Here is a 24612-nt window from a genome sequence, read left to right on the forward strand (position 1 = left end):
AGTCTTAATACCCAAATGCTGGATAATAACAACCAAAGACAACTGGATAGCAATGAATTATGGTTTAGAAAAGGCTACTGCACATACTTAGAACCATCAAAATATTGAGCAGTAATATTTTAGACTGCATCAACCCAGAAATATCACTGGAAGCTCAGATTACCAAGCTAAGATTGATTTTCTTCTTTTAGTATCACTAAAGTGAATTGCTCAAAACCCATAACAGAGTTTGAAGGGAATGTACACGGCTTCTATTCTGGCTCCCTGCCACAGACTGAAATTTGTAGAGCCTCTTCCTTTTTAAGTGGATACACCAAAAACAAAATGTAGAAAATTCCTCTGACAGCTGTTGCATTCTAATAGACCATTAGACAGGGCAGCATCAGGATGAAGAAAAAGAAAAACACCTCCTATCAAAGGGGATTCATTTGCTTTCCTGCTATTTAAGATCAAGTAATTAGATGCAGGAAGTTTCACCTGAATGGGGGGAGGGGCGGAAATACATGAAAAACAAGCAGGTAAAGTAGTGAATATTTAGATTTTCAAATGCTGGCACCCGATATATTTTTAACTCGGTGGTGGGATCTTTAACAACCGGTTCAGTGATCACCTTAAAATTCAAGCATGAGATCTCTGAGTGCATGGATTACTGTCACCAAGACTTTCTATTCCAAAAAGAGCCACAACTGGGACACCAGCAGTGGTATGCCATACCAAGGCTTGTTGGTTATGCCCTCTGATCTAGCAATAGGCGAGAGTTCAGAACATTCCCCAAATACGCAATCTGTATCTTGCCTGTCCAGATGTAACATAGGAATTGACAGCAGGTCAAGCATATTTTGGACTGCTAGGTTATGTTTGTTTGTTTGTTTGTTTGTTTATTTGGATTTATATGCCGCCCTTCTCCAAAAGGACTCAGGTTAGCAGGAGCTGAGGCAAGGATAGGAGCTCACCCTGTCCCATGGCTCATGGGTCTTGAACCTGAGCTGCCAGCTTTCCTGCCGACAAGCCCAGCATCTTAATTCCTGAGCCACCATGCCACTACTTAAGATCAAGGGACTGACTATATAGGGGAGTGCTTTTGAGGCAGATAGCGCTAAACTACCTTCTGGCTTCAATCCCACTTATACTTCCTGTCTACCATAGCTAGGCACCTGGGTCACGGATCCATGGTAGAGCTCACAGAAAAGTTTATCTACTTTCTCGAAGACCACAAGTTGAAATGAATCCCAGATAATGCTTCAAGGCTAGTGACAGTTTACAATAACAAGTGACAATTAACATGCTCCCAGTATATAATCAATAATGGAAATGTTCAAGGTCAAAATTAATAACAAAAACAGACTGAGCAATTATTCATCAATAACAATTAAGTCAATGGAAACTATGTGTCTTTTCAGAACAATAACCTAAAGTACTAGAGAACTTTGTTAACAAAGTTGCAAATAAACACATGTGTATCTTCTTATTTCTTACTTGCCACTGTTTATTGTTCCCCATCAGGTTAAAAAGTGTAGGAAGTTAGCACCCACCCCTCTCCTAGAAAAATGAAATATCCTGGAAAATATTGAAAAGACAGAACATTATATTTTCTCTAGATAAGAAATGGAAAAACATGTTTTTAGGCAGGAAACAGACTCACTCTTAATAGCCCCCACCTTTGTCAATGGGCCATCAAAAAGCCTGAGCTAGTCTACTCTACACAATGGAGGTAGGATTAGCCTTCTACAGAAATGCACCACAAGGCACCTGGGAAAATTACATTAGCCAGCAAGGCAACCAAACTTGGATTCAAAGCACAGCCTAAAGAGTTGCCCCTGCATGGTCCCATGGGAGTCTGACAACCAATCAGAATACAAGCTCAAGATCAAAGGCCAGAAAGGGAATAAAACCAGGAACTTTCAGCATCTCGGTCTCTTTTCTTCTTCACCCAACGTCTGGAAGCATGTGATCCCCCTTTTCTGTTCAGGAGCTCAACCCATGTGGTCCTGCCCACCATGAAACCATCTTTCCAAGCATCCTCCATGTTTCCAGTGTCCTTTTCCCCAGTTGGAACTGAACCCCGAAGGACATTTCTTCCAACAATTGAGAGAAAGAGAAGTCATACCCTTAGAGTCACAGGGAACTTCTGTCCAGCAGCCTAAACCATTGTCTACAATGCTCCTCTGATATGTTTCTTAAGCCAACTTTAGAAATTGCAGTCCAGATTGCAGTGGGTTGGTGTAAGAGTGGGGTTTGTGCTTAGTTGAAATTATGGCCACTGCAAAATCTGGTTGATTCTCCATTCCCCACAGTGCAAGGAAGGGAAACCTCAGTGACTGGCTCCACTATTGATCAGAGACTGCCATTTCCTTTTAGAGGTTATTTCTTCTTCCTCCCCCTTCCCCCATACATTTGCTTTATTTTTCTAGAAGTTTCCCATATGGCTACCAGATATGACACATTCCTCAAACCAGATTTGAAGCCAATGTGACATGGCAGACATTTTCTTTCTCCAAACTTAAAAACATAAAAGTGTTGGGTTTTTAAAAAAATTTCTATTTTTGATAAATCAACTAGTTATGATGTTAGTTACAGCACCATTGCTTGAGAGTATCTCTTTTTTCTTTAAAATGTTTTGTTTAAATTAATAACACGTACAGTATACCTGTGGACATTTGATCAGTTATATAGAGCCTCTACTCCTATATTCTCTTAGAGCAAGCATTACCATGCATGAAGCTCAGAATTCAGTACCGTGATCTTGGAATGGAAACAGACAACAAAATCAGACAACTGCCTTCTTAGCTAAGTGTGAATAAAGTGGTGTGAAAGGATATGACAATGTTGATTATTTTACATAGTGATATTATCTAGAAGGTTCAGATTCTACTAGTGTGAAAAATAACATAAGAGTTTATCTATCTACAGCTTTCTAGTAGAGGGATCATGTATGCTTATAATATTCTTATAAATATTCTTATTCCTTTTATCTATTCTTTTGAAGTGTAACAAACCAAACCTATGTAATCCATAGAGCTGGTTCATTCAATCTCTCTCCAGCTGTTGGCTGGTGAGAAGCCCAATGACCAGTGTAGCATATTCTCCAAAAGGTATATTTTGTTGCATCTATGTCCAAATGTTTAGGTTTTTTATTTAAAGTGAGCATTTTTCTCACAACAGCCTGACACAGTTGGCAGGATAAGAAGGTTAGGAGAACAGGGGTAATCCACCATGGGTGGTGTGCCTTTGCCATTTTTGTGAAAGGTCAATCTCTGCTTGTATTCTCCTTCTTCAGTGATCCAGGATCCTTAGCCTTCAGCACTTTTCTTTGGATTGTATCTTGCTCCATTTCACAGAATAACTGACTTGGCAGAGACATTGTAGGTCGTCTAGTCCAACCCCTCCACCCAAGCAGGAGACCCTACACCCTTTCTCACAGATGGCAGTCCTGTATCTTCTTGAAAGCTTCCAGTGATGAAGCTCCCACAACTTCTGAAGGCAACTTCTGTTCCATTGGTTGATTGTTCTCACTGTCAGAAAATTTCCCCCTATTTCTAGGTTGAATCTCTCCTTGATCAGTTTCCATGCATTATTACTTGCCTGGCTTTCACGTGCTTTGGGAAATGGCTTGGCAGACCCTCAAGTACTGGAACACTTCTATCATATTTCCCCTGGTCCTTCTCTTCATCAAACTAGCCATGCCCAGTTCTTGCAACTGTTCTTCATATCTTTTAGCCTCCAGTCCCCTAATCATCTTTGTTTCTCTTCTCTGCACTCTTTCTAGAGTCTCAACATCTTGTTTATTCAGTAGTGACCAAAACTGGATGCATTATTCCAGTTGTGGTCTTACTACATTTCTGAGTAGCTTAACTCTACCTCTCCCTAAACTAATCAAACTCAGCTGTCCAGTGCATCTCAGGATCACTAACTATCCTTGTTGTTTATTAAACCATCAGTCTTCAATATTCAACTCTGACTAATTCCATTGTAGGTTACCAGTTATCATCTCCTCCATCAAACTTCTCCTTTTCCTTACCAGAGTTGTCTTTCAATTGTTTTTAGACTCTCTCTTCTCTTGTCCACTCAGCCCTCCTCTCTTCTCTTATGAGAAGGTATTTTTTGTGGGAAACTAAGCTAACCCATATCCTCAGCTTTTATTTATCAGCTCACAAAGGACAATATTTTTGTTGGGTGACAGAGCTGCCTTCATGACAAACTCTCAGAGAAGGATGGGCTCTTAGGGGCTGTCAGAGGCATCATGCTTCACACAGGGCTCCTCTAAAATATATATTTGGGTCTTGAACACAGAAGAATGGAATATCCACATTCTATGTCTGCACTTTTTATATTATTAAGTTAGACTGAATGAATTTTATCTTTAGCATGGCATAGGCGTTTATCCCTCCGTGAAATTTACTCACACTAAAACAATACTTCATTTTTTTGAGAAAGTGCAAGCAAAGAACATTTCTCCCAAATGAATTAACAGATGGAATTTGTTGAGTTTTTAATTTATTTAGTTTGCTCTGCTGAGTACAAGAAAAGGCCATTTTAATACTACAGGTGGCTGTTTCTTGGGAAATGTTGACTTCAAAGTTTTTGCCACATGCTGAGTTCCTTATTGTCCAATCTGTGATTGAAGTACAGCAGGTACAGCATAAGCAATCTCTGACTGACACAAGTACTAATCTCAAACCAAGTTCCTCATATTTATTTTATAGCACAGCAATGCAAACTTTCATAAAGGTCATGTTTGATGAGGATCATCCTCACAGGCAAAATACCTGACTATAAAAAGAACTGGAAATTGCCAAGATCTTGCAGAATACTTTAGCAAGAAGCAAAAAATTGAGCACCCATGTTTGATCTGGAAGATTGGTAAATAATAAAAGAAAAAGGGACATAAATCACTTTGCAAAAAAAAAGGAAGGAGTGCTACTCCTGTTTGGCAACAGTGCCTGGTTTTACAAATCATTTTTATTCTAATAATATACATCAATATAACACATAGCAAAACACAAAGTACAGGAAGTCCTTGGGTTATGACAATAATTATGGTTGGTACTGCTCTCGCTAAGTGATGCAGCTGTGAAGGACAACATCACATGGCCATATCGCTTAGCAATGCCAATCCCAGCTGTCTCAAATACTCTTGTAACCTCAAGATACGTGTATCATTAAGAGGGATGAGGCAGAATTCCCAGGTAAGGACTGTAGGGACGCCATGAAGGGTACAGACCATGAGCAAGTTAGGGGAGGTTGGGGGACAATTGGCAAAGGCCATGCATGAGTTGGGGGAAGACAGGAAAGGGCTACCCTCCCCGGATAATAAGCCCAATTGGGCTTTTGAACACATGTGCTAAAATAAGCCCTCCCCAAAAATATTGTAACACAGCAGCAGCCATGAGGTGACCACGCTCACCGCCTCTTGCAGCTCAAAAATAATAAGACCTCCATGAAAATAAGGCCAAGTGCTTATTTCAGGGGTCAAAACAAAATAAGACCCTGTCTTATATAGCACAGACCATATGTGGGTGAGGTGGGGGCCGCTAGTAGGAGAAAAAGCAGGAGTGATTTACCAGGGTAACTTAAAACTTTTCTGGAGAACTTCCCATTGGCTTTGCTTGAGGGAAGCCAGTAGAGAAGTTGCAAATGGTGATCATGTGACTCTGGCTCTTTGTGATGTCATAAACAAAACTAGGCACTTATGCATGCAGGTTGCAAACCTGTGGCTGAGGAGTTGCTACAATGGCCAGAACTTCAAGGAATGGTCATATAAGCTTTCTCAGCACCGTTGTAACTTTAAATGTTTGCTGAATGAATAGATGCCAGCTAAGAACTGCCGGTATATTTTCCTTTGTAATCACAGATATCCATGGGGAATGGGCAAGAGGAAGCAAATGAGAAACGGCCCTGATACAAAACTCTGGTTTAGATACTTGCATCTGGATGCAACATGCAAAGGCTGAGTTTGCATCATGTCCACATCTGCATTTGGGAACAGTTAGCAATGGATGCCTATGTTATCATGAAGAATCAATATGCACAGTAAGGCAAAATACATAGAAACACCCCCATCCTACTGAAATGTTCCATTCTCTTCTGTGAAAGAAAAAAAAGGTGCATAGATGTAAAAAGAAAAGCATGCTTCTGCAGGGAAAAAAAGGGGAAGGGGGAAGGAAGAAGCCTTATAGTCCACATATCAATCAGAATGTACATGGACTTAAAAATGGTAAGGTACAAGATGCCTTGAACTGGAGATTCCTAGAGTGGAGCAGTATCTTGATGTCTTGTCTCGCCGGAGCAGTTGAAATCAAATATGTTTGCTTGTCTGATCTCTGTTACTCTTGATGGGAGGTTTTATATGCCCAATGGGATCAGGTGACGTAGAGAACAAGTAAGGTCTCTGGACTTCTACAAATCTGAGCAGTGAATCATTTCTCAGGGCAGCCTAAAGTTTTAAAGTTTTCATAAAAGATTTGCCTGAGGACAAATTGTTGGACTGTCTCTAGGCCAATTCAGTGCCAACCTGACAGACACATTAAATGAGGAGTGCCTCATAATAGTGGAGTTTTTATATTCTAGTATTACTCTTCTGAACATTATGTTGTTCATAAAATAAAAGCTATATACAGTAGTTCAGTTTCACAAAACCGGATGTTCATAATATACTGGGCCATGTTTAGGAACTTACTCAAGATCTCTTCAACTTTTGTAAAATGTGGTGTTCTAAACATTTTTCCACAATCTTTTTGTAGGCAATCCATTTGACTCTAGGAAAAACCCAATTTCATTTTATGGGCTTTAATCTCTATCCAAAATTCAAGAGTTTTCCAATGAATCACTTTAAATTAGAATGGAGAGGAATAGAAAACATTGTGATTTCAAGTAGCACTGACATTCTCTAAATTGTCTCCTCTCAAGTGAGACATCATACAAACACCAGTTCTCTTGGACTTCACAAGCAACACTTCCTTAGCTTCAAAAATAAGTAACTTTGTGAAGAAGAGAAGTAGAGACATTTCTACCTATCCATCTGGGCAACACTGAAGTAGCTTCCGAAGATGGCACAGCATCTACTTTCAGTTTCCCAACCATTCACACCCTCCTTCATCCCTTTCTCCATAACTCGTGACAGACTGCACTTCAGCAAAACATAAGAAGTATGAGGTGGTAGATGACAAGTTGTGAACTCAGCCCACTGCCATCCATCCATCCATCCATCCTTGCTACATACAAACCAGGGGTGGGCTTCAAAAATTGCAGCAACGGGTTCAATCTCCCACTGTGGGTGGGCTTGGTCCTGATGGGTGTGGCCTAGTCGGCCTCCTGCACCACAGTGGGAGGGCATTTTTCACCCTCCCCAGGGTCTGGAGGCTTTCTTCGAGCCTCCGGGAGGACAAAAACTGCTTCCCCTAGGTCCGGAGGCCCTCTGAAGGTCGGAATTTCTGGTAGGCCCATTTCCCTCTCCCCAAGCCTCAGTGCAGGCCCTGTCCTTACCTGGCCCACGTGGAGACTCCTGGGAGGGGTGGGAGGGAAGGGGAGGGAAGAGGTGGGGCATAGTGGATGTGGCCAACCAGGGGTGGCATTTGGGGGCTCGCTGAAGTGGGCAGCATCCTAGCTAGAGGATCACTCAGACCTGTATGAACCCGCAGCAGCCCATCCCTGCTACAAACCATCCTCAATGCACTCAGTTTCTACAGCTTAATCATAGAATTGGAATGCTCCATACGTAGATATATCCACAAGCATCTTCAATCATGTTCATTCAGTGAATCACTAAACATGCCAATTTCTTAGCAGACAGGCTTCTAGCCTCTTCCTTGAGATCAGTTTAGGATTAAAAGTATCCCTATAAATCAATGCATTTTTACATTGATTAAAAATTGCCATGAAGAAATGTTGCCGCTGAAGAGTAAAACACTCTTCAGTTCAAGTTAAGAAGATTAGAAGGCTGCAAACTCTTGTATTTCAAAAACCACCCAAAATATAAAATATTGATTGGGATGTTGAAGTCAGGATTACTAGATCCACATAGTCTGCATACATCTTTCAAATCAACATTGTAGACTAGGGAACGATATGTCCAGATAGCATTGTGGAGTTCAGCCTCTGATCAAAGAATGCTTTGTATGAAAGTACACTTCATGTACAAGCCAAAGTGATTTCTCAAAATTCTGCAATCCATCCTTACGATAGATCGAAATTATGCACATTGCAGCTTAGTGGAGGAGAGATATTAGATTTATTAATCAAATGCCATTGGCTTAGTATGTTTTGAAGAGATCCAACACATTGTTATCATAAAGCATCTCTCAAAGATTATTTAGTTCAAATATTAAACTTTCTTATGGGCATTGCCTTTTGTTTCCAGGCATATTTCTCTGGCACCAGATGGTTGATGTGCAAACATAATGGTTGCTTCTCCAAGTTATTCCATTCTGCACTATCCTGTCAGAGCTGAAGAAGCTTCTTGGATGAGAAGCAAAATGCCTTCAAAGAAAAAATAAGAAAGTCCAGGTGCCTGCTGAAAAAGCACCTTTGGGACCTGGATGACTGAGAATCTCTACAGACTTCCCCAAGTTATAGTATTCATAAGAGATGTGATTTCTGACCTCTGTCATTTTTTAAAATAAAAATGTATCATTTGTCCCCAGTTCAGAATTATGGCTACACATATAAATGCAAAGCATAGCTGCTTTTTTATTTTTTTTAAAAAATAACAAACATAAAAATTTGTTATGAAGAATGACCATTCAAGGTTTATTATAGCTAGATGAGCAGCAGACAACATTAGGTTAGGTGAAGATTTAATAGACTTGAGTAAAAATAAAGATCAATATGCAATTTTATCATTAGACGCTGAAAAGGCCTTTGACAAAATATATGCTTGCTGTACTAAATAGATTTAGAATTCCTTTGAAATATCACAAAATGGATTAAGATACTGTGAGTCACCCACAACTAAAAGGTTAATAGCACATTTTCTTATACTTTCCCACTATTTGGAGGAACTAGACAAAGATGTCCATTTTCATTCTTACTTTTAATATTTGCATCTGTACAAGAACATAGACATAGAAAGTTAATTTCCATTCCACATTTTGGAACAACTTTTTCTCTCAGTGGATTCAGATGGCAAATAGCAATATATATTTGCATCTAGTCAAAGCCCTGCATATGAATGAAATATTTGGATCAAGTAGGAATCACCCGTGATAATTAGACTTATTTTCCTCATTGTGTTTTCCTATTCTGGGGAAATAAAAATAAGTGTCCACTGCTACATTAGATCAGTATATTCTGCTACTCTGAAATGCTGCTATTAATATTGTTAGAAATTCTGTTTTATTCTATAGAAACGGTAGCAGGGGATTATTAAATAGCTTTACAGATTGGTAGCAGGGGATGGTTACATAGCCATACAAATCAAATAAACTGTACAGCGCACAGTCACCATGAACCTTGCTTAACAGTTTCAACTGTCACTCTCCTCAGAACCATAGATTATAACCATAGATGCAAACCAAACACTGCCATCTACTGGCGGGAATAATTCTGTAGTTGTTTCAATACAAAATACATTCTAACATGTATTCCAACAAATAGAAATGCATACGTTTTGTAAATAGACATATATCTGCCTTCTCCCTGGATATAAATACAATATCCTAACAAAATAAACCATACAGAAGAATGACCGCACGCTGTGCTTAAGCTGTGATCTTAAGCAATTGAGCAACCTAGAACTGAAGGGAACCATGCAAGAATTTATTAAATTAGTAATGAGAAAGGAAGCAGCAGTAACCGTATAAGGCAACCAAACCCCTTAAGTTTTTTTTAAAAACTACATGAAACCTTGGTAAATATTACACTAAGAAGAATACCTTAGTGCTTAGTGCTACAAGAATGCACTAATCCTAGTACAGTGATAGCAAACCTTTTGGTTTCAGTGTGTCAAAAATTCAGAAAGTACCTAACTTGACTTTGTGGGCATATAGCTTCCTCACCCAAACAAAATAAAAACAATTTGCTACCTCTCCCCCCCCCACCTCCCATGTAGACCACTGTGAACAATGGCTCTCGATGGTAGTGCTGAGGCTGGTCCCTCAGTAACCCTAGAAGCACTACTGGCACTCAAAAAGGCCACTTCACACTATTCCCCAAGGCATACAAACCTTGGGAAAGGTGTGATTGCCTCTGCAGCTCAGGACTCCCCAGGATCTTCCATGCAGAATGGGATGACTCTCACCACAATCAACTTTCCACGGCCAATTCACCACTGTCAACTCACCATGATTAACTCACTGTAGCCAGGTCACCATGGCCAACTTTTCATTGGATAACTCGCCTTGGCCAGCTTGCCATAGGACAACTCCCTACAGGACAATTCAACCATTTTATTTAACAATTTAAAATTAATTTAAAATTAATATAATTTAAAAATTACTTTAATTTGTGTAATTTACTTGTTCCCTCATTGTGCATCCTTTCTTTAATGATTCTATTCCACAGTTTATTTGATACGATATAACTTTTGTCCTACGGCAAGCTGTCCCATGGTGAATTGGCTATGTTGAGTTGGCCATGGTAAGTTGTCTTAGACCCCTTCCATATGCCCCTTACCTTTATGTCGTGTTCTCTTTCTGTTGGCAGGTCCCTGCGACCTACCTGAGGCTGTTGCACAAATTCTTCAAGCGGCTTTGGAGAACACTCTTCTGGGAATTCTGTGCAGCATCAAAAAAAAAGGTGGGGGGAAGCCGCACAAGAACACATGCCATTCTTTCCATGGCCTCACATCCCATGGCCTCCACAGCCTCCAAAAATCCTGTGAGGGCCTGCTTTCAAAAATAGTTGTTGATAGTGTTGGTGAATGCTGATGCGTCATCCCAAATGTATGGCATGTCATCTTTGACACATGTGAATGCTTAATATGGCTCAGAAAGAAGAAGCAGAAGAAACATGGTCTCAAACACTGGATAAAATATCGAAGGAAGGACATTCCAGGGTGGGCAGGTGGAGAAGGTAGGAAAGGAACATTTGGGGGAAAAGGAGGATCCAATCTGTGGAGGGTACTAAAGATCAACTCTCTGCTGGTAAATCATCCATGATATTATTCTCAATCCGATTTTCTGGAAGTTAACATGAGCTCTCTTTCTCTTCAACACCCCTCCCTCCCGAAGTAAAATCGTGATCCCCATTGATGCTTGTGAACATGATAATCCTTCTGATGGACACTAAATTCCCAGCCTGCATGGCCAACAGCCCTACAGTCAGAGGAATGTTGTAGTTGCAATGGGTATTTGTGGAGACCTGCTTTTTAATTTCTCCAGAGTGTTCCCTGTATTTCTCCTGTACGAAAGCACTTGCAGTTTGCTAAATTGTTCTCAGAAATGTATTTAAGATTTCTCTTGAGAGTGTTTTTGACTTTATTGCTGGAGGTGACTGAAATGTTATTGTTAGCAGAACTGTTTTTGGTTACATTCTTTTCATCACTTTAAACCTCCCCCTGCAGCAAATCTCTACTCCCCCGACAGCTCACACTTTCCCGTTTGAAAAGGCCCAATGAGAGGATTGTCCTTGGAATTTAATTGAGCCGTGGAAGTCAGGTAAGCTGACACTGGCCATCTCACAACTAAATAAGGGGGGAAACACCATATGCTGACCAAGGAAATTAATAATTTTCTCCTCTTCTGTGAAATGTTTCCAGAATGCAGGGGGGACGATTCTGTACATTTTTACTGGTAAAATTAGTATTGGTTAGAGCTAGAATTGGAAGTAATGGGTTGTTCTTCATAGGTCTTCAGCATGCCTTCATAAATTTCTTTTAAAGTTGGTTTTGGGAGAACAGAGAAGTAATAGCAATAGCACTTAGACTTATATACCGCTTCACAGTGCTTTACAGCCCTCTCTAAGCAGTTTACGGAGTCAGCCTATTGCCCCCAACAATCTGGGTCCTCATTTTACCAACCTCAGAAGGATGGAAGGCTGAATCAACCCAGAGCCAGTGAGAAACAAGGAAAATCATTAAAGAAATAATTTAAGGACTGGTTCTGTTGTTGTTATGCATGGCCATTTCAGAATGTATTGTTTCTGAAGCATCTTAGGAAAATCTAAGATATTGCTTTGACTTACCTCTCATAATTATAACCATTTGTTCATATTCAGCTAGATTATTTTTAGCATAGACTGAAAACAAAGCAAAATAAATGTTCACAACACAGCGGTCCATTGCGTATTTTATGCCTGTGTTCATTTCCCTATTTTGGGTTCCAGAGTGGATTCAGGTAGATACATATTACTCTCATCAAATATAGAAAGCTGACGAGAGAGTGCCGATTTTGCATCTTTAGTGCTTGTAAATATGGAAGATTAATACCAGTAAAGTGGAGGAACACAGCCATTCATCTGAAATTATTTTTATAATTGTACCATATCCCCCAACTTCATCCCCATCATAAACTCTTGCTATATTTGTGTCGGTTTGAAGTTGAAGATACAGTAAGTGCTGTGCTGAATATTTCTTTTGCATTTGTTTTTCAATCATTCTCTTTCAGGTTGATGAAAAGGAAATTGCTTTTGAAAATATTTTCAAGTAGAAGAAAAAAAAAAACCAGTGAAATTCCCTTGGGTAGTTTGTGGGATTTGGCACTTTCCTTAGAGAGAATTGTAAGTCTTCTGGGGCTACATCACAAGAAAACAATAGTAGCAACTCACTGAAAGAAATTCTAGGCATAATCTAAATGAGTAGAAAAGTGAAGTAAATTTTTTTGCAAGGGAGGAAAATGTTTGGAAACATGGAAGAATCATGTTGGCATAGTACTACATTAAATACTTATTGGAACATTTTCCTATGACTGAATGATAGAGCACCTATATGCATGAATTTCCAAATTTAATTCCTGGTTATCTCCAAACATAAGATAAAGATGGCATAACAATCTGTGATTTAATAAACATGACCAAACAGAGGACATTACCCTATGTAGGAGGCTGAAGTAACTTGGAGGAATTTCACACTGTTTATTCCTTGTCACATTTATTCATGTTAACAACTGGAACGAACTGTATTTTTTTTTAAAGTAACACCATTAGAATTTAAATCTTTGCTTTTCTGCAGGAGCATATAGATGTGAACCAGGCATTATGCAGTTAAACATCCACATCACTCTATGTTAATTCTGGCATATGGACTGCAGTGGAGTTAATTTCAAACAAAGTAACGTGAAACTATGTTTCACCAACATTATCTAATCAGGTTTGCATAAATGAATGCATGTGACACACCCTCTGCCCTATACAGGAAGCTGAATCTATAATTAAATCCTTAGAGAAGGAATAACAGCTCTATCCAATAAATTAAATCTTACAATTTTTTTTTGAAATGTGGGGATTTAAATATTTAAGATAATTGGTCTTCATGGAAAATTGTACTATATTTAAAAACATTTCTCTTAAGTTGTAGAAAATTGGATTTTACTCATTATTTCTAATACAGAGATATGTCACAGGGGTGTCACATTCGCAGCCCACAGGCCAGATGCATCACCCACTAGGCACACCCACCCCTGGTTTAGCGAAAAGGGGAAAAAGTTGTGATATATCACATGACGACAACGTGACGTTTCGAGTTTGACACTCGTGGTCTAGTGTCTATAGCAGCAGGAGTCGATTTTTAATCCAAAATCAAGTGCAAGCAGGTTATCAAAATATTGGCCTGTTTGTTGATTACTTGGCCTTGAAATTATAGCTTGGGTGAGATTAGAAACAAGCCTTAGTGTTGTGTCCTCGGAGATACGATCGGTCACTGCCCAAGGACGCAGCAGGAGCCCTGATTCGTTGAGACGTGCCTGCCGGCTGGCGGGAAAAATACACCCTTCCCATTGGTTCCCCGTCTGACAGCTCTTATATAAATAGCTGTCAGACAGGGTTTGTTCCTCTGTTCTGTCCTACCTGTCTTAACGTTAATAAATAGTTTACTGGACCCAGTCGCCTCCTCAGTTATTGCATACACTGGTAGAGGCTACAAAACTTAGGCTCACAAATTCTGGGGAAATGGATTTCAAACACAGATATTTCCATGAGCATACTAAACAGTCCAGGCACACTTTAAATATTAATGAATTTATTGAGACATACACTCTTGTAGATCACATTTCAATTCATTAGTTGAATGTAATATTACTCAGAGGAAGACTAATTTGGTTGCGGGAAGGAAAACACTAAACTCCAAATGAAATGAAATTCAGGCATTATATGCTTCTTGGCTGACACAAGAAATACTTGCGTGTGTTGCATACTTAAATCATTTCTTAAATTTCTGAATTATTTAAAACACCATAATGGGTTAAGATATCTTTCAGTTTTTTAAATTCATATTCAGGGTCAAAACCTGAATTATAGTGTAACTGTTAAGGCACAGCTAAAGGATTAAAATCGTGCCCTTTCCAACTTTTTCTTAGGGAGGCAAAAGTAGAAAAAAAAAAGATTTAAAAAAGGGAGAGAGATTCTATTTTAAGGCTCTATTTAATACTACCATCTAAAAACATTCAGATTCACAATACTTGATTTACAGCTTTTTTTCTTCCACTGAGCTCCAATTTGGGGTAGATCTCTACTTTCCTACAGATCAAACCCAAAACAAGCATTATGATAGGGCTCTCCAGATACTAGAATCAAATCTGTATTGGAGCTAAATGCCCAATGTGTCTTTATATCTACTTTGGCATCTTTACTACAAGGATAAGATTCACTTACCTAATGAGGGGTTCATACATCCGTACATCTTGAAATGTGATATATACCAACATCTGCCCACTGTCCTTTATGTAGCTGTTATAAAACAAAGTGGCCCATCTCTATGCAAAAAGGTAAACTGGCAGACATCTGTCAGTCAGAAATAACAATACTGTAAACCCTACAGAAAAAGTCTTCTAGAAAAATTTGCCCTTAATTTTAAATAATCACATTTGCAAAGAAAAATAATTCTTTTCATGAAATTAACATCAATGTCCTGCTACTTTTGCATTGCACACAGGCACACCCATATGCTAGTTCGGTGGGACTGAAGATACAATCCAAAATATCTTTACTAGTAGCAGATATCAGGCAGAATTATAATGCTCATCTTCAAAATCATGTCATATGCTGGGCGTGTGATCTGCATATTCTAGAACAGTGATGGCTAACCTTTCTGATGTTGAGTGCCAAAAATGTGAGGGCGTGTGCACGATAGTGTGCACACCTGCTAGCACCCATAATGCAAAGCATGCCCCCACATGCACATGTGCACACAACCCCCTCCACCATGTGCGTTGCACTGCTCGCCTCCAAGCTGAGCTTGGTATTTCCTCTGTGGGGCCAGGGGAGGCTGTTTTCACCCTCCCAAGGCTCTGGAGGCTTTCCTGAAATCTGGGGAGGGCAAAAAAGGCCTCCCCCGGCCCCCCATAAGACCCCTGGAAGCCAGAAATGGATTGTTTCCAAACTCCCGGTTGGTCCATTGGGCCTGTTTTTGACCCTTCCCGGTCTCCAGAGGCTCTCCTGAAGCCTGGGGAGGTTGAAAATGGCCTCCCCCAGCCCTCCGGAAGGCTGAAAATCAGCTGGCCAGCGCATGCATGCGCACTGGAGCTTATGGCTCTTGTGCCGGCAGATATGGCTCCGTGTGCTACCTGTGGCACGTGTGCCATAGATTTACCATCACGGTTTTAGAGCAAAGCTGGAAAATCAATGATCTACCCAGATGTTTCTCAGAGTTCGCAAACTAAATATGGCCACACACAGAGGTTGTACCTATTGCAGAACACAGGAATCAGGCCATATAGAGAGAGCCTGGGAAAAGAAGAGCGCAAAGTCTGATGACATGTCAACACCGAGATTTACATTTCCTCTTATCCTTTCAAATCACTAGATTTTGTACTGTTCTTTTCCAAGCCTCGAGAATCAAAGTCTTGGTTTACATAATTTTGTCTTGGCTAAGAATTATTGATTTCCCATCTCTGCAGTTTTAGCACTTGGTAGCTGTAATACCACTGGGTCACAGCTCCTAATCATTGACCATGATGATTAGACCAGTAACATCTGGAGAACTTCAGGTCCCCTGCTGTTTTCTAAAATTTGGTTTCACTAGGCATACATACAAGACATAAATTTTCTACAGTAAGTGTGACTAATTTCACTATTTAGAAGAGATTTTATGACTTTTGCCTGCTAGATAAAGTTGTTTAATAAAATAATGCTGTTTTTATAGAGGTTTTTGATATTAAAATGCTTCAGATATATTTTCAATAAATAAGTAATTTAAAATCTTCAAATGAAATAATAACACTAGCCTTAGTGTAATTTGTTAGATATTTACAAGTTCAGTTAGAATGATTATACATGGATATTGATATATTGGAATTCTGAAATGTTAATACTAGAGAGTAAATGGTGGGCTACGCATGGTTCCCAGATATGGATCAACCTCTATTTCCACAGTTCTTCAGCAGTTGGAGTTCAATCATATCTGCAGGGATGCACTTTTCCAAATGATGTAATAAGCAACCAAATGGTTACCTGAATTTCATCCTCAGAATTATATTGGATAAAAGATAGAAGACATCCTAAGGAAAAGTAGCTACACTATCATACAGCTATAAAGTGTTACATACCTGTTCTGACCCTTCTCTCCATGCCTGTGAATAAGCCAAAACACAGGCTTGGCTGTTTGCCACTGCTTAATTGCAAGATAACAAACCTTTTGGCCGAAGGCCCAGATAACTCAGAATTCAAGAAACAAACCAGATATTCAGACATGGCTCTAAGACATCGACTTTCTTCACTGCTAATTTTGAACAGTTGTTTCCTGCAAATGTCCCCTCCCAACGCCTCACCTATAAGCTCTCTTGGGAGGGGCCAATCTACAACCACCTGTGCTAATTATCATCTGTGAGCCTGCCTACGAAGCTGCTGCTTTCCTTTCTCAGCCCCTCTTACTCTAGCATCAGCGAGTGACTGCCTTTGATCTTCCCCACTGCTCCATGCCTCAGGCGCCTCCTGGTGGCCAACCAGTCCCTCTGGTCCCTGCTCTGAATCTGCAACCTGCACAGGGTCTTCTACATCATCCAGGGCAGACTCAAATGATCCCTCACTATCTGAGTCCAGGATCAGCTGAACCGGAACCTGCTGGGTACAACACATACCTAACACTTTTTGGGGTATTTTGCTAGAAGAATAATGCATCAAAGTCTATAGTTAAAAAAGAAACTCAGATATGTACGGTTGATTATTGTTCAGTATTTTGTTCTGTGAGGCATAAACACATTTTGAATGAGGGTTCTGCAAAATCATACTTGATCTCAACCCAGTGCAGTTTCCTCCTTGTGGCTAAGGCCACAAATCCCAGAATGGCCAGGTCAGGGAATCTGATGTAGTAGCTATTCTGGCTATTGAATGTCTTTTTCTTGAGGTGGACAACTATTCAGCAACAAGCTTCCAAGCTAAAGCTTAAGTAAGCAGATAGAATGATCAAAATGTATTCTAAAAGAGGCAGCATTAAAGACATTGGTCAAGTTCAGCGTTCAAGGTACAAAGAAAAAACACAAAGAATAATTCAAACAGTTGGAAAACAAGACCAAGTCAATTACCCAGGCTAACAAGGTTTGGTTTCTCAGTTCAGAAGCTTCAATGAAAATGTGTTGCTAATTTTCAGTGCCTTCGTTGTTGTTCTTCAGTTGTTAAGTTGTGTCCGACAGTGACGTGCGGTGAGGTTTATGACTGGTGAGGCACTGACACAGTGCTGGGTTTCAAATATTTTTAGACTTGTGGACTTCAACTCCCAGAATTCCACAGCCAGGCATTCTCAGTTCCAATTTAAAGCGACAGCATTCGTTTTTCTCCTTTGCTCCTTCTTTCTTTTTCTTTTTCTTCTCCTTCCCCTCCTTCCTCCCTCTCTCCCTTCCTCCCCCTCTCTCAAACACACACACACACACACACACACACACACACACACACGTTGGATTGGACTATCTCTCCTACCCCTTTCCCTCTCTCACTCACTCTCAAACACCCCCCCACACACACACAAAAGTTGGATTGGATATCTTTTCCAGTGGCTTGAAAGCAGCTCCTCTGCCATCCCCCCCCATTCCCCTGCTGCCTTTCCCAAACACCTCCACCATTGCAAATGCAGCCTGCTGTCTGGGTGGGAAATGCCTGGAACACAATAAAGCCCACCCACCACCTCCTGCTGGCAGGCTGGGGTGAGAGGAGAGGCAGAGAAGCCGGAGGGGAGCCGAGCTGAGCCTTCCAAAAGAAAGAGGCTGGGGGGAAGTGTTTGTACTACAGCATGGCTCTTTGCCTGGCTTCCTGCCTCCTCCTGTGGTCTCCTCAGTGCTCGCTTGTGCTCTCCCTCCCCAAGTGTAGTTTGATTGCAGGCGGAGCCACGTTGCCTTTTCAAACTTGTAATTAGTGAAGCTGGGCTAGATTTTTATATAGTTTTATCCAGCTGTGTATGTGAGAGAGAGAAATGAATGGGGGCCTGGGGAGGAAGTCACTACACTTGGGGAGGGAGAGCACCAGTGAGGAGACCACAGGAGGAGGCAGGAAGCCAGGCAAAGAGCCATGCTGTAGCACACACACTGGCCCCACAACGTGGCTCTGCCTGCAATCAAACTACTCTTGGGGAGGGAGAGCACAAGCGAGCCAGGGTCCTTCCCTCCAGCCTTTGCCCAAAGCCCTGCACAGCACCAGGAGGATGAAGTTTGAATTCCTCCCCCTCCCTCCAACCCACACGTACCTTTTCCAGCTTTTTTTAACAGTTAAGCAGAGTCATCCACGGTGAGGCAGTAACTAGCTCAGCTTTTTCCTTTTACTTTTTTTTTCCATGATGAGAGTGGTGAGGCTGTGCCTCACTTGCCTCACCTGACTGCACGTCACTGGTGTCCGACTCTTTGCTACCCCATGGACCATAGCACACTAGGTTCCCGTGTCCTCCACTGTCTCCTGAGTTTGCCCAAATTCATGTTCATTGAGTGGATAACACTATCTAACCATCCCATCCTCTGCCATCCTCTTCTTCTTTTGCCTTCAATCTTTCTCAACATCAGGGACTTTTCCACTGAGTTCTCTCTTCTCATTTGGTGGCCAAAGTATTTCAGCTTCAGTATCTGCCCTTCCAGAAAACAATCAGGATTGATTTCATTTAGGATTGACTGATTTGATCTTCTTGCAGTCCAAGGGACTCTCAAGAGTCCTCTCCAACATCACAGTTCGAAAGCATCAACTCTTTGGTGCCCAGCCTTTCTTATGGTCCAATTCTCACAGCCACAGTCTATTATTCATAAAAAATGCTCTATAGACCCCGTCCAATGTCAGTAGGGGTAAGTAGAATGCAGAGTTGCTCCTAACTTCCAGATAGATAATTCTCTTTAAAATTTGGAGTGTCTCAGCCTCCCATTCCAATGCCTATGTTACTCTTGTGACTTTGGAGACTATAACTTCATAAAAGTAAAAGTCCAGAATTACAAGATTGGACGTGGCAGGAGGAAGTTTTGTCACTGTCACATGTTCTCTTCAAGATCAGGTTCCATTCCATGTCAGTGTTTGTCACTTTTATGACAAGTAGAGCAATATAACATCTAATAGTGCAGATATCAATTCTGGATGAAAGACAGAACTTTTAAGGTTGACAGATATGGACTGTAAAAATCCAAACTGGCCATTTTCTGTATCTCTTCTGATCTATAGCTTGCAGCCCATAATTAGTAACTCTCCTTTTGTTAGAAGTCAGTCAATAATTAGCCCATTAAAACTTTAAAAAAGTTAAAAGCAAACATTTGGATAAACTGATGAAGTCAGATCAGCAGCTGAGAAAACTCTTACTTTGTCTGTATGTTGCTGGATGCCTGCTCTCCCATAATGAAACATTATATATATGAACATTATATGAACTGGCTTTTTATGGAAGCTTATAGGTGTCCCAAAGAAAAGGAAAGGGTTTGCTTTTTAACTTCTTTCAAGTTGTTGAAAGAGAAATGGCTCCAATAAGGTATTTATTTCTAGGAAATTGTAGGTGTTTATTAAAAGCAATTAAAGAACATTGTAGTTTCCACAAGCAGAGCAATGAAAATTAAGCTTGGAAACTATGCAATTAGCTATCAGATTAGTTCTTTTAATGGCAAGAGCCAATGTTTATGTAAGGCTGAATTTTATAAAGAGCACCAGTTTACAAAATCACACAGCCCCAATTCTATGCATGCTGACTCAGAAGTAAATCTTCACCAGTTCAATGAAGCTTGTCCCTAACTAAGGATTTATGGGATCATAGCCTAGGAAACTACAAATTTTATGTCACAATATAACCAAGGTTAAACCTGGTTAACACCATCATCTGACAGTAGCACTGTTCCGACAGTAAACCTAAATAAGCATTTTTTTAAATTAATGCCCAAGTTCAGAGTCCCTAAAAGTATGCCATTGAAGGGGTAGGAATGGATTTTATTAGATGAAACCCATTTTCTTCAGGTTGATTCTCAGGATATCAAATTTATTTTGCAAATTTATTTAGCAGGAAGGAGAAATATCCATTGGAGAAGCCAAGAAGAGGTCAAAGTTGGGATGAGATAAGAAAGGATTTGAATTTCCAATCACTTGCCAAAATGAAAATGCTTCTCAATGCAGGCCTCAATTAAGTAATTTCCAACATAATGAATTCATTAGGAATATCAACTTTCAATATAAGGTAGATGTTGAAAACTGCAACATTAGAACTCAAAAGTAAAGTTCAGTGGTCTTACTCCCACAAAAGGAGCCTATCCATTCTTATGGTCTGAAACTCACCTTGTGTTAGGTAGGACACAGAATCCATTTAAACTATTATGTGGCATTTCATGACTTGATCTGAAATTATAGATGCAACTCAAACTTCCTTTCAGTCATTTTGATAATAATACATCCATTTTTTTCCTTTTAAAAGTAACTTCACATATAATTTGTTCTTCTCCCCAGCTAATTTAGAACACCAATTTGATACTATATGAAATATATTTGAATTGATGCATGGATGTGTTGCTAATTTAGGTTTTATTTGTTTAATCCACTGATAATAAAGCGAATAATTCTCCATGCATATGAACATATCAATCTGGCAGACATCTCTGCCAAATTTGAGAACACGCAGAGCACTAGAATAAATGATTCTACCCATGTATATATTATTTTGTTTATGTAGGGGTGGCTAGATAAGGCTAGATAATAACTCCTAGTCTGGTATTTATTCTGTATATAATCAATCCATTTTGCCCATTCCTGTGTGTAATCCTCCTGTTTCTGAGCTTTTAAGAAAGCTGAAATTTTTGCCATTTCAGCGAACCCCGCCACCTTATGAATCCATTGATCAATTGTCGGCAAAAAATCTTTTTTCCAATGTTGCGCAATGAACAACCTAGCTGCTGTAACCATATACAAGGCCAATTTTGTTTCCCCTTTGGTAAAATCCTTAACTATACCCAATAAAAACATTTGTGGAGTGAATTGTATTCTTTTCTTAAATACATTCTGCATAACCCACTATATTTTTATCCAAAAAGCTTTAACCTTGTTACAAGTCCACCATACATGAAAAAAGGTAGCATCTGGACACCCGCATCTCCAACATTTTGGTTGAACATTTGGGTACATGCATGATAATTTTTTAGGATCTAAATACCATCTGTAAAACTTTTTATAGAAATTCTCCCTTAAATTCTGTGACTGTGTAAATTTAACATTCTGAACCCATATTTTTTCCCACGTTTCCAACATAACCACTTCACCAAAATTCTGAGCCCATTTAATCATGCAATCCTTAACCAATTCACTTTCTGAGTCTCTTTCTAACAGTACATTATATATTCTTTTAACTTGTTTTGGACCAGTCTCTTTTATCTGCTTAATCAGTTCCACTTCTTTATCCATAAAGCTGACCCTGCGATCTTCTTCCCATCTCTTCTGAAGCTGTATGTAATGTAACCAATTTAAAGTAATTCCTTCTTCCAACAGCTGTTCCAAAGTTTTTAACTTCCATTCGCCCCCATCAGCAATAAGCACATCTTTATATAAACAACCCCCGAGTGACTTAATATTCATAATCCCCATGGTGTCTGCAAGATCCAACCAAAGCGGTATTTTATAATCCCAATTGGGCCGGTGCTTCTTCCATATTCTCATCAAGGCACTACGGAGAACATGGTTGTTGAACACTTTATCCACCCTGTCTTCATAAAAAAGATATGCATGCCATCCCAGAACAAGATCATGGCCTTCTATATTGAGCAATTCCATTTTTGTTTTCCCGAACCAATCTGCTACATGCGTTAATACCGCAGCTTCATAATACAATCGAAGGTTTGGGAGTCTGAGGCCGCCTCTTTCACGTGTATCTTGCATAATCTTCATCTTTACTCTCGGTTTTTTCTCCTTCCAAACAAATTTATTTAATGTTGTTTGCCAATTTAACAAGGTTTTATCTGACTTAAGCACCGGAATCATCTGGAATAGAAAGATAAATCTAGGTAGAATGTTCATTTTAATTGCTGAGATCCTTCCAAGCAAAGACAATTGTAACTTTTTCCACGCTTCAAGATCTTTCTGTATCTTTTGCCACAACACTTCATAGTTATTTGAGAAAAGTTTTGTGTTTGATTCTGAAATTTGTATTCCTAAATATTTAACTTTAGAAACTATTTCAAAACCTGCTAAACTTACAAGTCTCTTTCTTTGAGTCTCTGTCATGTTTTTAACCATCATTTTCGTTTTGTTTTGATTTAGTCTAAACCCAGACACCATGCCAAATTCTATTATGATATTTTTCATCTGGATTATTTATTTCAAAGGATGTGAAAGGGTAACAACCAGATCATCGGCGAATGCTCTAGTTCTGTATTCCTTTTGCCTGATAGCTATGCCATCTAAGGATTTTGAGTCCCGAATTGCGTTCAACAAGACTTCCAAAGTTAAAATAAATAACAATGGGGATAATGGGCAACCTTGTCTTGTGCCTTTTTGTATCTCGAAAGTTGTTGACAAATTTCCATTAATAATAAGTTGTGCATTTTGTTGCTGATAAATTGCTCCAATCGCCTGCCGCAATCGTGGTCCCATATCCATCTTTTCCAAAGTCTTGGTTAGAAAGTTCCAATTCACTCGATCGAAGGCCTTCTCTGCATCCAAGAAAACCAGCACTGCAGAGATCTGCTTATTCTTATCAAGATAGTCAATTAAATCTATGAGTTGCCTTACATTCTCCTTCATATGTCTGCCTTCAATAAATCCTGCTTGATCATGATGAATAATCTCTTGAATAACTGGCATCAATCTGTTGGCTAGTACCTTAGCGAATATTTTATAATCTGTGTTCAGAAGAGATATCGGCCTGTAATCCTCTGGTTTCTTAGGGCCCTCTTTATCTTTAGGTATCAATGAGATAAAAGCCGCTTTCCATGAGGGAGGTATTTTACCTCCTTGTTGTATATTACAAAATAGTTGTGTAAGATATTCAATCATTTCCAGCTGTAAAGTTTTATAATACATTGCAGTCAAACCATCAGTCCCTGGAGCCTTAGCTAATTTAAGTTGATTTATAACTAAAGTGATCTCATCAGCGGTTATAAGACGTTCCAAATTTGCCTTTTGAAGCACAGAAATTTTTGCAACCCTTTTTCCTTCCAAAAAATCATCTATTAACTTGTTCTGTATATTATCCTGTACATATAGCTTAGTATAATAGTCCACAAATGATTTTTTAATCAACTCTTGTTGATATACCATCTTCCCTCGAAACTCAATTTTATCAATAATTCTGTCATTCATATTCCTTCTCAAAGTATATGCTAACCATCTACCAGGTTTATTAGCGTTGGCAAAGGTGTTATGTTTAGCAAATTGCAAATTGGTTGCTGTTTGTTCTGCTATAAGCATCTGAAATTGATCTTTCAACAGCTTTAGCGCCATCTGGAGCGCCTGGTCATTCGGGTTTATTATAAGCAGCTGTTCTTTACGTTTTATTTCATCTTCCAATTCCATTCTCCTTTTCTGTCTAATTTGTTTGTGTTTAAAGTTCATATGTATCAGGACCCCACGCATATAAGCTTTACTTGCATCCCAAACTATTTCAATGGGAGTGCCCTTATTCATATTAAAACTGAAAAATTCCTTCATGTGTTTTTTAAGTTCATCAACATTTTTTTCATATCTAAATAAATTTTCATTTACTCTCCAAGACCTTCTTGGCCTCATCCCTAATTCAATTTGTAACCACACCGGACTATGATCGCTAAGTGTCCTGGCGAAAATCTTGGATTTCTTGGCTTTAGGAAGTAGATCCAGTGTTAACAAAAAGAAATCAATCCTTGAAAAGGATTTATGTCTATCTGAATAGAAAGAAAAATCCATCTCATTTAGATGTTGCGTCCTCCAAACATCTTTTAATTTCAAATCGTCTTGTAAATCAAAAAAAGCCTTTGGTAATTTGGTAGTGAATTTCGTCTTTGTACTCTTGTCTATCTTTGGAGAAATCACTCCATTCCAATCTCCCATTATTAGAATACTTTTAAAGTTCCAGTCTAAAATTTTTAAATGGAGCATCTTATAAAAACTTTCTTGGCATTGGTTAGG

The sequence above is a fragment of the Natrix helvetica genome (assembly GCF_964273705.1).
Source record: "Natrix helvetica genome assembly, chromosome: 1".
Taxonomy (NCBI): Eukaryota; Metazoa; Chordata; class Lepidosauria; order Squamata; family Natricidae; genus Natrix; species Natrix helvetica.